The sequence below is a fragment of the Coturnix japonica genome, chromosome 13, assembly GCF_054131305.1.
Source record: "Coturnix japonica strain WE chromosome 13, WE-NBRP24, whole genome shotgun sequence".
In the NCBI taxonomy this organism is placed as follows: Eukaryota; Metazoa; Chordata; class Aves; order Galliformes; family Phasianidae; genus Coturnix; species Coturnix japonica.
In genome coordinates this window covers 9383457-9397807 of record NC_140675.1, presented here as the reverse complement: position 1 = coordinate 9397807, position 14351 = coordinate 9383457, and the positions used below count along the sequence as shown (strand labels likewise).

The 14351-nt window shown below is 43.6% G+C and overlaps 1 long non-coding RNA gene across 1 annotated transcript in view; it reads left to right on the top strand.

Moving 5' to 3' along the window:
• LOC107320795 (uncharacterized) overlaps nt 1-13697 on the top strand; it is a 167893-nt gene extending 154196 nt beyond the window's left edge. Inside the window, exons 11-12 of the long non-coding RNA XR_014933774.1 lie at nt 8545-8640; nt 10106-13697. This is a non-coding gene — a long non-coding RNA (uncharacterized LOC107320795). The remainder of the gene's footprint in view (nt 1-8544; nt 8641-10105) is intronic.
• The last annotated feature ends 654 nt before the right edge of the window (nt 13698-14351 follow it).

Below are 14351 nucleotides of genomic sequence, written 5' to 3'. Positions count from 1 at the left end.
CAGCAGCAGCCACCTCTCCTCCCTGTATTGCTTGATGGAGGGTAAATGAAAGCTATCCTCACAGAACAGCTTGGAGTGGAGGGCACCTCAAAGAGCACCCAGTTCCAACCCCTGCCATGGGCAAGGCTGCCAACCACACCATCCACCACTAAGTCTCCACAAACTCTGCCATTGGTTGCTATGGAGGGCTTAAGAGGAGGAAGCAGCCATTGCCCCACAGCGCTCCCTTTCCCTTTCCCTTTCCCTTTCCCTTTCCCTTTCCCTTTCCCTTTCCCTTTCCCTTTCCCTTTCCCTTTCCCTTTCCCTTTCCCTTTCCCTTTCCCTTTCCCTTTCCCTTTTCCTCCCCCTTTCCCTTTCCCTTTCTTTCCCCACCCAGTGCTGCCCTGTGCAGGATGCCAGAAGCAGGACTGGGGCACAGCCAGAGTGCCAGGCCCTTCGACTCACTGCTTAGACTGATTTTTCAAGTGTAAAATGTAATTCAAATCTCCATAAAAAGCTATTTGCTCCCTAGCCTCGCAATTCTTACACCAAGTTTCAACCGTGAAATCCAATTGGAAAAAGAAAAAAAAAAAAAAAAAAGCCTTCTTATGCTCAAGGTCTGAAAATCCTGCAAGAACCTTTAGCTCTCAGACTGAATTGTATCTTAAATGGCATCTGACCAGTTCTGTCTCTCTCCTCTGAAGGGACGCCGTGGTGCCCGGTCTCTAAAAGCCAGATCCTGAGAGCTGGGCACCCCCCCAACCTGAATTCAGGTACTTGTGGGCTGGTTGTGTGTTCCTCCACAAAGCTGTTCTAACAAGAGAATTGAAGCCGAGATTTCTCAGGTTTGAATACATGGCCCAAAATGTAGCTGTTGCAAATTAATCTCTGAAATTTAGAGCTCACACTGCCCAGATCTGAACATCGCAGTATCACAGCCCCCTGTGTACCAAACACACACGTATTTCTAGCCCTTCCAAATGTACTGCTGCTCTCCTTGCCGAGGCAGTTCAGCAGAGAGCACAAATCCTGATGCATCTATTCCATGACATGGACTTTATTTTCTTTCCCCACTGGCCCATCTTCTCTCCTGGTACACATTTTTCTCTTTAGAGATGCTTATGTTTAAAATGAGATTAAATTACTGAGGATTTAGCAATGGGTAAAGACATTTTTTAAAGGTTTGTCACTTGATCCCATTTCCAGCCAGCGCTCAAAAAGTTTGATGTATATCTATGTACTCCGAAGCTCCTGAATATAAACCTTCATTACAACACTGTTACATAGGTTGACACTTCAGCTGCTACACACCAGTCAGACAATTCAGGAGCTTTCAGCAGTTCATTTTCTGAATCAGGAACTTTCAGTAGGGTCCAAGGATGGTAACAGCACAGGGTTGCCAATAGCCCAAGTTCTAACCCAGAAACAGATAAAGCTTATAATCATCACAATTTCTAATGCCTTAGTTAACATGAATTATAGGAAACAACGACTTCTATTTGCATACATGTTCTGCTCCAGTGCCATAAATCATAACCACAACCATGACTGGGCTTCCTACAGGCACAGAAATAGTGAAAAATCATTCATCTTTCATAAAACACAAAAGAAGTTTCTGGCTTTTATGATAACACAAAGCTTGAAAATACAACCTATAGGTAATCTAAAGGCTCAAAGTGATCCTTATTATCAGTGTATCCTACAGATTGTCCCCTTTCTTGTCAATAGGATAGGAGATGTTTCTGAAGAGCCCCAAAGCGATGTGTGCCACACAAGTGAATTGCTACATACACCCAACCCAGATCAAGGTGCCACCTGACTGCATTAAGCTTGAAGAAGACAGAAATCAGAAGAGCTTTTTCCAAACCCAGCTTCAATCTGGGTTTTCTCTCCCGACCTCTGAATGTGAAGGCACTTAAAAGGCATTCTGAAACTTCCAGCCATCCCTTATGTCACGCATCTTTTGCTTTCTGCTTTTATGACACCCAGCCCATGGGACCCTGTGCTTCAGGGTGAAATCAGCTACCCCATTGGAAAGCCATCATGCAGTGGCAATTATTTCTCTGCGAGCACTATTCACACAATGTCTTCCTTTCTGTTGGGAGAAATGTTGCCTTGGTTGCCTGACTTCTAATTAAGTACACTTCATTATATCTCAGGGCCTGGGAAACCTCATCTATATCTATTTATGTAGCACACCTCTGGCTGCAGGGTAAAAATATCTTTTTTCAAGTCATGGGTTTTGTTCCAGGATGTGGCACTTAGTTATCTGCGGCAACATCAGGTAACAGCACCACCTTCTGCCAACACATTACCATCTCTTTAGAAAACCAACAGATTAATTTTCTCTCTGCCATTTCTTTGGCTCTCTCAAACATTTCTGATGCAGACAACCAAGTTCAGAGCAACACCATAAGGTGCAATGAACACCCTGAGCTGGGCAGCGTAGCGAGGTGAGGCCGGCACTATGAAACAGCAGAGCTCACTCCTGGGAGGACGGCTGAGAACATCCAAGTCCTAACAGAAAACTCACTCTCCTTCTCCACAGTGTTTTGTATCAGTCCCCAGAGGTGCACAGAAGGCTACATCCTACATCTTTAGATACTTAAGATGCCTGAAAATAATCATCTTTCTAAGTGTTTCCCTCCAGGTTCTCTTTGTCCTTAGCAGACAATCTGGAGCTGCCTTGCCTTCAGCTTCAGACGTCCAAATTTTAGGCAACTGGCCTTCAGGGAGATGAACATACAATATACATATTTACTTTTCAAAGCAAAACTGTGTTTTTATCTCAACAAATGCCCTGTTTTCCCAACAAATTCTTCCCTCCATGTGGGACCAAGGTTGCACATGGAGCCAAGGGACAGCAATGGTGTCAGTGAACACAGAGGTGAAGAATAAGGTGCTGATGAGCCAATCAATATGCCGGTAATTAGCTTTGTTTGGCAGTTTGAAGGTGTTTGTGTTTTGGTATTTTGCTGGTTTTTTTTCTGTTTGTTTTGAAAGAAGTTTGCTTATCTAAGTTTTATAACCACTTAAATGAATCTCAGCTCTGTTCAAATCAATGAAAGCTTTTGTGAGACAGCTGTAATTTTATGTGTGTGTGTTTCAGTAAATTAGAGGGTTTAGCCTTAAGGATTCAGTTTAGTGTAATCTACTAAAAAGATAAGTAGAGCCAGATGCAGTGTCTTACAACCGCTGGACAGTTACAACTGGAGTGACAGCACTGACAGCAACTTCATGGCTTTCCTCACAGGGAGCAGCTTTCCTGACTCAAAACAAACCAAAACAAAAGCAGTATTTTACGTAAATAGTTGTAAATATTTTGTGTTTACAATGCAAAGAAAGAAGGGTGCAAATAGTGAAAAAAAATATACATATAAAAATTAGCCCAAGCAACTGATAATGGCTTTCTCTCATTCTGTTTGTGCACAACTGTGGAAAAAGGCAATCTGTAGTTGAAACTATTTAAGTAAATTAAATTCTAGTTAGCATCTGGGATCCCGTCAATAAGAGTCTATATTTCTGAGGAGCCACAGACTGGTGGCAGTAATAGACACATAAAGAATTTAATAGGTAAATAAATTTGTTGCAGTATTTCTCTCTCTAGCAGAACACAGCCCAACAGAGTAATTAGTAGTGAGATATCTGACTGTAATGAGAAGGATCCTCTAACTATTACAGATTCTCAAGAAAGAACGTTCACATCACCACTAACGTCTATTTGCTCTGAAGCACATTCACTCAGCATCTCAAAAAGTTGTCACCTGGTCCCTTGCTCCATGTAAATCTTTAATAAAGGATTTTTATCACCATTATAAAGCTATTTGCAGGGTCACCATCAGCCAGTGATCATTTTCTACATCTGTCCCAAATCAAAATGAAAAGGATAATAATCAATGCAGTTTGGTTATAAATCCACAAACACTGGGTTGTCCCTCCATTCTTCTTATCTGTCGGTGCTTATAAATCCCCTCACTCTTCTGAATCCACATGAGGGCTGTGCATTGAGTAATTGGCTACAGTAAATCCTAAGCATTAAGTGTTTGTCCCAATCGGAACAGCCTTTGTAGCTTCAGGATTTTACATTCAGGTAACCATCAGTGTGACAGTGCTTTTATTAGCAGCATTTCACAGCTGGTACCACCACAGTGCTGAGCTCAGCAAGGAGAAGGACATGGGGACCCAAGTGTACCCTCTCATCTTTAATGGCTGGGGTGAAGCTGACCCCATAGCTGGAGGTGTGCCAGCATGCTGCAAACTGAAACCAGATCTGACATCATTGTAATCTATGCCTCCTTCGTGCAAATTCATTTTCTTCTGGAATGCAGTTTGCCACTTCTGAATGGTTTGGGGACCAACTGAGTGAAACAGGAACTGTTGGCATTGCAATTGCATTTTGGAAACTGCCATGCAAAGTAAATCTGGTGGAGTACCACAGCTCATTTTCAATGGCTGTACCTCCAACTTTCTCATTTAATCACTAACTTCCAAACTCAAAGTCTGCAAAAACACTAGATTGGTATCTTTCTGACTCTAATTTATCACCATTAACTAAGACATTTCATACAGCAGGAGGAAGGACTGCAAAGTCACTGTAAAGACAATGAGTACAGAGCCCCTTCCTACCCCACAGAGCACCCAGTATTAGAGAGCAGGTGATAGGACAGGGAAATAATGAACCAAATTAAAGCATCAAATGCAGGCGATGGGCCACCCACAATAGCTTAATTTTGTCACTAACTAAGTGGATAGAATTTGGAACACCCTGGAAAGAAGACATTCCCATTGAATGAAAATCCTTTTCTGCTGATATCCAGATGGTGAGAGCTACAGGAGTTCACTTCTTTAGCTGTGAGAGTGCAGAGCTGATGGAACGGTTCTTGTTTCAGACCAATAGCAGAGAGGTTCAAAGCTAACTCAACAGAGACAGAACAGACTCTGAGCTCAACTGCAGCTCTGGATGTAGCAAAACATGCATTCTTCTCAAATAGACCGACATCTGGCAAACACCTGAATAGGAAAACTACCAGCAGTTATGTGTTTGCTGTAATGATCATCTAGTCTTCTTTTTTTTTTCCTTCTTTTTTTTTTTTCCCCTGAATTGGCAATAAGATTCCATTTTCTTTATTGCCCTCTCATTGATTTGTTCCTCAGAAGCAAAAGACAGCATTTCTGAGAAATAAGTAACCAAATAAAATAAAGCTGAGAGGCAATCTGCATGTAAATCAGCATTAGTCATTGACATTTGAGACTTGACAATAAGCCATCCCAGTCCCAGCTGTCCCCACAAAAGCTGATCTCCTTTGTAAGATAGAGTACACTGCGAGCTAGTGGAACCAAGGATGAATATAGATAAGATACAAACTCTCTTTGCTTGAAGTTTTTCCTAAAGCCTCCTTTGTTTCTGAGCACCCAGGAATACTTGTACCACTGGCTGCTATTGGTGTCAGCTTTGTCTTTGGCACTTTCCTTCCCTTCATGTGAAATTGTTTAAGATATATTTGCTGCATATGCAGCTGAAGCTCAGAAGGCTGCTTAAACTGCAGTGCAGTCATTACTTCGTTCTCTGTACTATGTACTACCTGTAGTAAAAGCTGTTAGGTTAAGTATTGCCTTCTTACTTCATTTGTGAATAACTGTTTTTACTCTCAGTATTCTAGATCTGTTCAGAAGACATTCTGTTGAGTAAAAACAAAGAGAGATCTGTGTTTATAACACAGGTATTGCCAGAGGTTATGCATAGGTATGAACAGCACCAGAGCCATTGTATTTGGCCAAGCCAAGCTGCCTTGCTCCAGCTTCAGCCCTTACCCACATTTCTTCTGAAGCCTCAGATGTGATTCTATGTTGCTTTGGCCTATCTCATCTATGCCAGCAGAAGGAATTTCAGTGGCTTGTAAAGATGAGGGCTGTCTGTACAGGGAGGAAATCACGGGCACATTCTATGGCAATAAACCAAAGCCAGCTCAAGGTTTCTACTGTTGCCAAAACCCTATAAACCTTTACTCAGCTACAGTCCCGAAAGACACTGGGAGATGCTGCACAGCATGAGAAAAAAACCTTTCCCAATGTTTCCCTTAATCTATTTATCAACAGAGAACATCATGTATCTAGAGTCCCCAAAAGTAGTTCACTCAAATGTGCCAGCAACTAAACATAGCTAAACGTGCATTAAGTACAGCTTATATTTCTCTTTTTGTGGAGGATATTGCTCCTCTTGCAAAGGTGCACCAGTGAGCCCACTTGGACTGTTCCTGAAGTTCTTAGTGGAGGAGCTATCCTAGTTTCACATGGGATCTTTCGGTGCCTTTTTTGTTGGTTAAACTGGAGCTCTTCTGTTGACCTTCTAGTTAAACAGTGGGTGGAAATGCTTGCACAGGAGTCTGACTTCTGTGGGGCATGGATGGCTTCCAGGTCTATGGGTCAATTCTTTCCACTTAGGTTTTTAGTTTTGTTCTTTTCTATTGAGACTGTAGAAAACCATAAAAAGAAAAGCCCTGCTATCCTTCTCCTTCAGTCTAATTATGGAGAAAACACCTCCAAAGTCCCAAAGCCTTAATTATGTGCATAAGTTTCAGCATAATGTAGGCTTGGTGTTGCTAAACAGAGCAATGAGGTTATGGAAGAATGAAAATATTGATTTTCTTTGGCAGAGACGAGGAGGTCTCAGCCTTGGGTTTTTGCAGGAGTGTTATCAGCTTCACCAAGTCTAATTATCTTTGTGCACTGGGGTCATGTCTACATAGAAATTGAGGAAGCGTCTGATCAACAGCCAAGATGACAGTCAAACACTTAGAAACACTGGTTTGTATTAATCTTCCCTGCACTTTCTATGCTTGTTTACACACGGACAAGCACAGATCAAAGCTCCTCAATCTCCTGTAGACGATAAGGTCTGAAAGGCTGGAAAAATCTGACCCTTGCAGAAAGCTCATGAAAGGTCATGTACCCGTTAAGAAAACTGGAGAAGCCTGTGCATCAATCCTCAGCTGGATGGGTGTGTGAGCAGCCTACAAGGTGGCTGCTCAATGTGTGTGAGCAGCAACCTACAAGGTGGCTGCTCAGGACACAAGTGAATGTTGCATTCCGAATGTTTTTAACATTATCTGGTGACTGGAAGCTGTTACCTTTACTGTGATGCCTTATCTTGAGCACGCATTCTCATGCTGGACTTTACCATCCTCCTCATCAGTAAGTCAGTTACTGCCGCACAAGAAGCATTAACGCACTAACATGCCAAGAAAATGTTGGAACAGAAGGGAGCCTACCCTGAAAAAAAAAGTGCTATTCTTCCTGTATTTTCTGCAGTTGTAGCTATACTGTCATATCACATTAGCTCATCAGCCCCAGTGCACACAAAGAGAAACCCAAGGAAGAAACATGCTTTCTGAAGTGATGAGAGACAGAGACAAGGGTGTCCTTGCAGAGGGTAAGATTGCTCCAGCTACAGAGTAAGCAGCAAACCTGCTCTATGGGGACAGGTGTGCTCTGTGGATGACAGACTCCTCCTCTGCCCACATCTCCAGTGTCTGAAGAAAAGGCAGCGTTTGGCATTGCACCTCACATCTTCTCAGCCAGGATGAGCCTGGGGACAGATCCTTCCCTGCCTTACAGTGTAACCCCAGCCAAGAGCTACATCCACATGAATGCCACGAGGTTGACGTGCTCAAAGTGCCTCATACCTTCTACTGTTTAAGTAAAAAATAACAATTAAAAATGCATCATCTATCCACAATCACTGCCCTACTGTATGCTGCTCGTCAGCCAACCTATATTTCTTGTCAACAAGTTTTCACATTTCAGATTGTGTAAGAGCATTTCTGTTGCCCTTTCCACAGTGCTGTACTCCTCCTTCCTTTTCAGCTTTACTCATAGCAGTTCATTTAAAAAAAAAAAAACAAAACAGGTCTTTATCACACAGCATTGTTAATTTCAACACATACGTGTTATGCTGCTATGCTTTTGTGTTACTGGTAACACAAGAGAAAAAAAAAAAAACAGATGAAAAACTATCATCATCTCCTCAGGCTATTTCTCCTGGATTCACTGGCTGCCAGCCCTCTCCCTAGCTGCTGTGTGGCATAAGCCAAACAAGTGATGTTACACTTTACTAATCACACAGTGCCAGAAAATGCCATGCAGTATCTGCTATGGTGGAAATCGTTTCACCTGTTTCCCAAGGTACAGAATACCCACAGAGGAAAGACTGCTGGAAACGGGGAGCCTGTAACTCTTTACTTCATTTTGCACCACTCAGGGAGATGGGCATCACCAGCTGTAGATCAGTAACACTGTCATAGAGAACCCTATGGGAATCTTTTAACAAAGTCTTGCTGGTGTTGGCAACTGATGCAGTGCCATATGTTAGCGCCCGTGGTCCTCCAGTTTGTAGTCCCTATTCCATCCTCTGCTGTACCACCTACTGTAGAAGAACCAGGTTAACCTGCTGGCTCAGTCTGCAGCTGTGCTCTGCAGGGATGACACTGTGATGGTGAGCGGCTGAAATGTGACCAGTGAAATAGCCAGGATCCAGGCCAGAACTAAAATATGGGATGTTTCTTGCAGGTGAGCATCCAGCTTTGAGGCCACCATGAGGACGAGCATCTCTTAGCCCACCTGGCCTGGATCCAGGCTGGGAACACACCACCAGCAGCAACATAAGTGAGTGCCAAAACAGTGCTAAAAGAAGAGACTCCCTCACAGCCTAATGCTCTTTACCTTGCTTTGCTTTTCATTTTGCTCCTCTATTTAACACAGAATAAATACAGCAGTACTAACTGCTTGATTCGATGCAAAAGAATGCAAATATCAGGCTCAAAATCAGCTTCACTTCTGCTTGATTTTTTTGTTTCTTTTTACAAGCCCAGGACAAAGGCCTCTCATTTCAGCACCTCCCTCATTTGTCTTTTGAGCCATCTGGGCGGTGCGTTATGCAGCACCCTGATTTAGCCATCTTTTCTTCTCACTAAACTAAGCAGCAAACACAGGAATGACATCAGCACCCATTTCTGGTGCTAAAAAGACAAACATTAAGAACAAAACATAACTCACGCTGAATCATTTCAGAATGCTCCTGGCTCCCCCTTTACCCAGTTACACACATGAAACCTTTCTGAACTACTGTGGGTCTTTGGACATGGGAAATCAAAAGGATGGAGTCCGGCAGCAGTCAAATGCAAACTTCACTGCCGCCCAGCTATCAGCTGTCTGAATCAAACAGAAGCTTCCCAGCTTGCTTTAGGTTGCTTATATCCACAACTGTGACCTCCCCTAATGCTGCATAACTGTGCCTTTTGAGGCACTATCTGGATGCCTTTGAGTCCAGCCAATGAACCCTGTTGTTTCAGAGAAGAACCTTCATGGGAGAGCACTTAATGCAAGTGTGAGGACAGGGGGAAAACTGGATATTGTTGTAGTTTACTCTTTTGTCCCAAGTGAGCACCTGGTACCAAGCAAACATTTCCCATGTGCCTGGGGAAGCAGTTCCCCTGTGTCTAACTGAGGTAACAGCTAAGGCAGCAGCTCACTCCCTTTGCATCAACGAGCAAAAAATGAGGGGGAAAAAAAGATGTATTGGATGTAAGGTGAGTCAGAGAAAGGACACACAGAGGGTGAGCAGAATGCAGCCCTGCAGCAGCTGTCCTGTGCCAAGCCCAGAACAAGCAGAACAGCTGCAAGCAAAGCCAAGCGGTGAGCCAGGTTTTGATAAAGCATCTGTCGAAGATTTTCATTTATTTATTTATTTATTTATTATAATTCACTTCAAAACTTGTCGTCTGGATTATGAAGCTGAAAGTGAAGGGAACCTTTCCTTTTCCCCTTTCATTTTCTTGCTGCTTTGCTGGCATACACCTGCACTACCCAGAGATTTCTTGAGACTGCTGCTAACAGAAATAAGTAGTTTGTAGTAGGAATTCATTTGTTTCACTTTGAAACATAAAGATCAGCTTGATGCCTCAGGAAGATGGGAGCCTTTGTCTGCTTCCACTCATCCCTTCATTTCTTGTTTTCTGCTACTGCCTCTGCCTGGTCAGGCAGCTTCACCGTGCTCTGACCATCATTTCTAAATGAGAGGCCAGACAAATTGCATCACAACCTTCAACATTTGCTTCTGCCTCCCCTGCAGGTTCTCCAGCCATGACCTGCACCTTTCCATCCAGCACTGTGATTACCTCACTCCATCCCCTGCCATCTTCCTTCCTGCTTTGCAGCCCTCCCAGGTGAGGCGCTCACCTGCCAGCAGGAAGAGAAGCTGACAGATGGACCAAGGAGCGGCAGACAGACACACCGTGAGCACAAACCAGGCCCTGCCATGGCGTGGCCGCTTGCTGGGCTCCACCTGGGACATGCTGGCCACACGGCTGTTGGCAATGCGGGAGGTGGGCAGTGGAGCCTGGGAATGGACAAAGGATGCACTGATGGGAGATGGGGACTTGAGAAAGCCCAGCAGGGACAGATGGAAGTGACAGCCTAACTACCTGCCGTCCTCCGGACTTTGGAACGTCATTTAAGAGTGGAAAATGGCCAATGAGAACAAAGGATTTTGGCTTCCCTTTAACTCTGTTTTAAATTCTGGAATTTCTGAATTACTGTGAGTAAATGAGGAGACATCAGCCTGTGTGAATCAACGCCTGTAAGAACGCTGTAAGAAAACAGCCTGGGAAGCTGCCAAGAGCAGGAGGCTGGCTGCCTTCTTTGAAAGGCCAACACACAGAGAAGAGCAATGATTCGAGGTGAGCTCACCCTGCAGAACACTTCACCATGCAGACCCAGTGAGCTCAAAGAGACAGTGCGTCTGAAATACTCAAAACTCCACAAAATCACCTAGACTCAACTTGCCCTTGACTTCCAAGGACTCCTCTTTTATTACTACCGTATAGCTCAACTTGGTACATCAGTGTTGGGTATTAGGCCACACACTACTGGATTTCTCCTGAATCCTTCTGTAATACAGCTTGAAAAATGACAGTAGAACATCCTCCAATTAATTCAGTTTGAAAAACTTCCCACGTGTGGGCAGTGAGCTATTCCATCCTTTTCAGTCCAGTTTACAATGTTCCTTTAAGACACTTTGATGCAGACAATACCCATTACTGCTGCCTGCTGATATATACATCCAGAGAGTGAAGGAGATTATATTGTACAAGCCTCAACATGAGAACTGTAGGTTAGTTAGAGCAGATCTTGGCAATAGTTCAGATACAGGGGAAAAAAATGCTGCTAATATCCACTGGACATAAATTACCAGTTTAAAACTAGCACCAGTTCATAGATTTAAATGGATTTTTAATGGACTCCAGCCTCACGATTAAAGCAATAAGAGGATATGATTCTTCTATCCCCAGTGGCATCATAAGGGCTTCATTGACATGTGCCTTCATGATTTACGGTTGACTGCCTTAATCAGAGCTCCAAGCACTGTGGGAAAATGCCCAGGCAGCAAGACAGATCATGCAAAAATGCATGCTAATTTGGCTTTTTGAGCTGTATTCACAGAGCTCAGCCTGCTTTTGCTCTGCCTGACCCTGCTCCAGAGCAATCAGCAAGGCTGCCCACAGCCTTTGCTGCCTGCATTGGAGCCGTGGTATTTTTCTGTTGATTACTGTCACGCACTAATTTCAAGACTGAAATGTCAGTGATCTTGTAAGCCGCCTTTGCTTTGCTTTGGTTTATTTTGTGGCTCAGTCCATAAGAAGCCACGGAGGTAGCCTATGCAGCCCTATGAAACACACAGAGAATATGAGCAAAATGTGTATGTGGAAATAGCACTCGCTCCTTTACTACATCTACCAACTTGCCTTAAAATGGCTAAATGGAAATACTGGAAAACCCAGTGCATCGACCACAGAGGCAGCTCCCCAGGAGTTTACCCTTGCTCCTGATGTTATAGCCATTATAGCACAATCATTTTGAAGCACTGTGATTTCCTTCGAAAATCAGAATGATCCCTACAGTGAACCTTTCCCCTCTCTCCCCTTTATTCTTCTCTTTTTCCCTGGAGGCAGTATGTCTTATCTTGGTTTTGTCCCTCACGGATAAGTTAAACTGTATCTTAGATGTCACATTCTGTCACACTTATCTATGATTTCATGCATGTAGCAAGACAGGATTGTAGCTCACAAGCTTTGTTACTACCCCAATATTTTTAGGTTGTGACTATGGTAAACATTTAAGTAAGTTGCTTCTACATCACCATAAAAGAAAGCTGTCAGATTTATCTTTTTGTATATCCACATGATTACATGCTAGGGAGTCTCAAACTATGATCCTTACCTATTATATATATGTAAGAATATGTATGCATATTTTTAAGTAGTCTGGTCACTGGGATGGTACCAGCCACCCTAGAGTTTGGTCTCAGTATGAACCAAAACGCTTATTGCTTGATGAACTGTTGACTAAAAGTTTTGACATCCAGGCTCCCAATGGACACTAAGCCAGACATGGTGGCTTAATGCAGAGGACAGCTACAAAAGCACAAGCCTTGACAAAGAAACCTGTCTCCCCTCTTTTCCAGGCTTTGATTCTGTCATGAAGGGTATGTTACTGTATGTACTGCTTAGAAGATTTCCATTACACGTCTCCTTTTTAGCTAAAATGTTACACACAGGCACCTAACAGAGACCTGATCTTACAGTTCCTCCAAGGCTCCTCTAGTCTGCCCGAGCAGTGCAGGGACTTTCTTCTAACCTGTCAGTCTGGTATCTTGACCTCTCCCCAGGGATATACTTTTAAAATTAGGTGGCTTCCCTTTATCTCGAGAACAAGAAGTATCCCATGAACAATGTATTGACTGAAATGCCAATTTCAGTGTACGTTTCTCTGTGGCTCTTCCTGCCAACGTCTGCCCTGGGAGAGCACACTGCTCCCTCACTGCCAGCTTTTCTCCTGGTGAGAAAACTGCAAATCAAAGCACTGATAGCTCTCATCAGTAATTAGCAGCAGTGCTATGAAATACCATGAGTTTAGCTGCATGGAGATGTTTTCTTTGGTAGGGAAATACTATGGATGCCATTCCTGCATGTGGATATGTGCACAGCTGGAAGCTGGGACCCTTGGCAGAGCTGGGCAAGCTCCCCTAAACCCAAGCATGACTTTCTGCCATCCCATCCACAGTGTCTCTAAGCTCATGGCATGGATATGCCATCCCAGATTTCCTTCCCGACATGAAAATGGATGAGAAATATGAGAAAAAACACCCACTTTGTTTTAGGTAATGGTAGTATCATTTATGAGCAAGCTAGAAGGCTTGGATTGAAAGGCTGATTGACAAGGAGCTGATCAGCCTCACTTTACCACTACAAGAGAGCACAGGAGTTAATATTTCAGGCATGATCTGAGGTGGCAGTGGGTAGGCGAGGTGCTAGAGATGACACTAATGCAATTCTGACAGGCTGTGACTTCCTGAGTGCATAACTGAAGGGTTTGGTGAAGCCACGACGTGTGATCCACCAGTAATGACATTGCTGTGGAGTGAAACAAGAGGAGTTCGGAGCAAGTTGGCTAAAACTCTTCCCTTTTTTGTAGGCACTTAACCTAATAGACCCCAAAATCCTCCAGCAGGTTCACATCACAGGAGGAGAGGGATGAGGAATGAGGGCTTTGGAACTGAACAACTCCAGTTATTGGGTCTGTTTTCAAGGAAATATGCTAAAAAATGTAAATGCAGCAGTAAATAACCACTGCTTGGAATCATTCAGTAAAAGAAATAAAGACAAGTTCTCTTAGATGTTCATCACTGTTCAGACAAGGGATGGCAAGAATGGTCTCACACACACAACCACCTTTCATCCTTTCTCACACATTCAGATTTTCTTTTTCTGGTCCCAGGTTAGTTACAATTGAATCCCACAGAGAACACGTACAGCATCTAAACATTTGTCCCTGTACTTCTTCTATCAGGGTCAGAGAAAGCAGCCTGAAACACTGAGCTGAAATCTCTTCTTTTGACATTAGTAGTGAAAAACTCATTCTAGCACCAAATATGAGCTCAACTCGCCCCTCAAGAAGGCAGAGCCATGTGGCCAAATGGCTTTCTAAGTTCTGCCAAAGGCTGGGAGCCTTGCCACTTTTTGTTAGGTTTCTGAAGGCTCACTCTGTATGATACAAATCACTTCAGAGCAGAACAGACGCATACACTATGAAAATATGACGCCCCACATTCCCTCATTTTGTACATAACAGCAGCCAAGCAGAGGTCATCAGCCTAGCAAAAAACATCAGTCACGAAAGCCTGTTAATTAGTGCAAACTCTCAGCAGTGCCCACTTCCTCAGTTACACCTCCCATACTGCTGCTGGGCTCTTAGACAGGCAGACAGCCCTCTAGATCTGCTCATACACTGCACCCAGTCTCTGCAGTTCAAGCCATTGA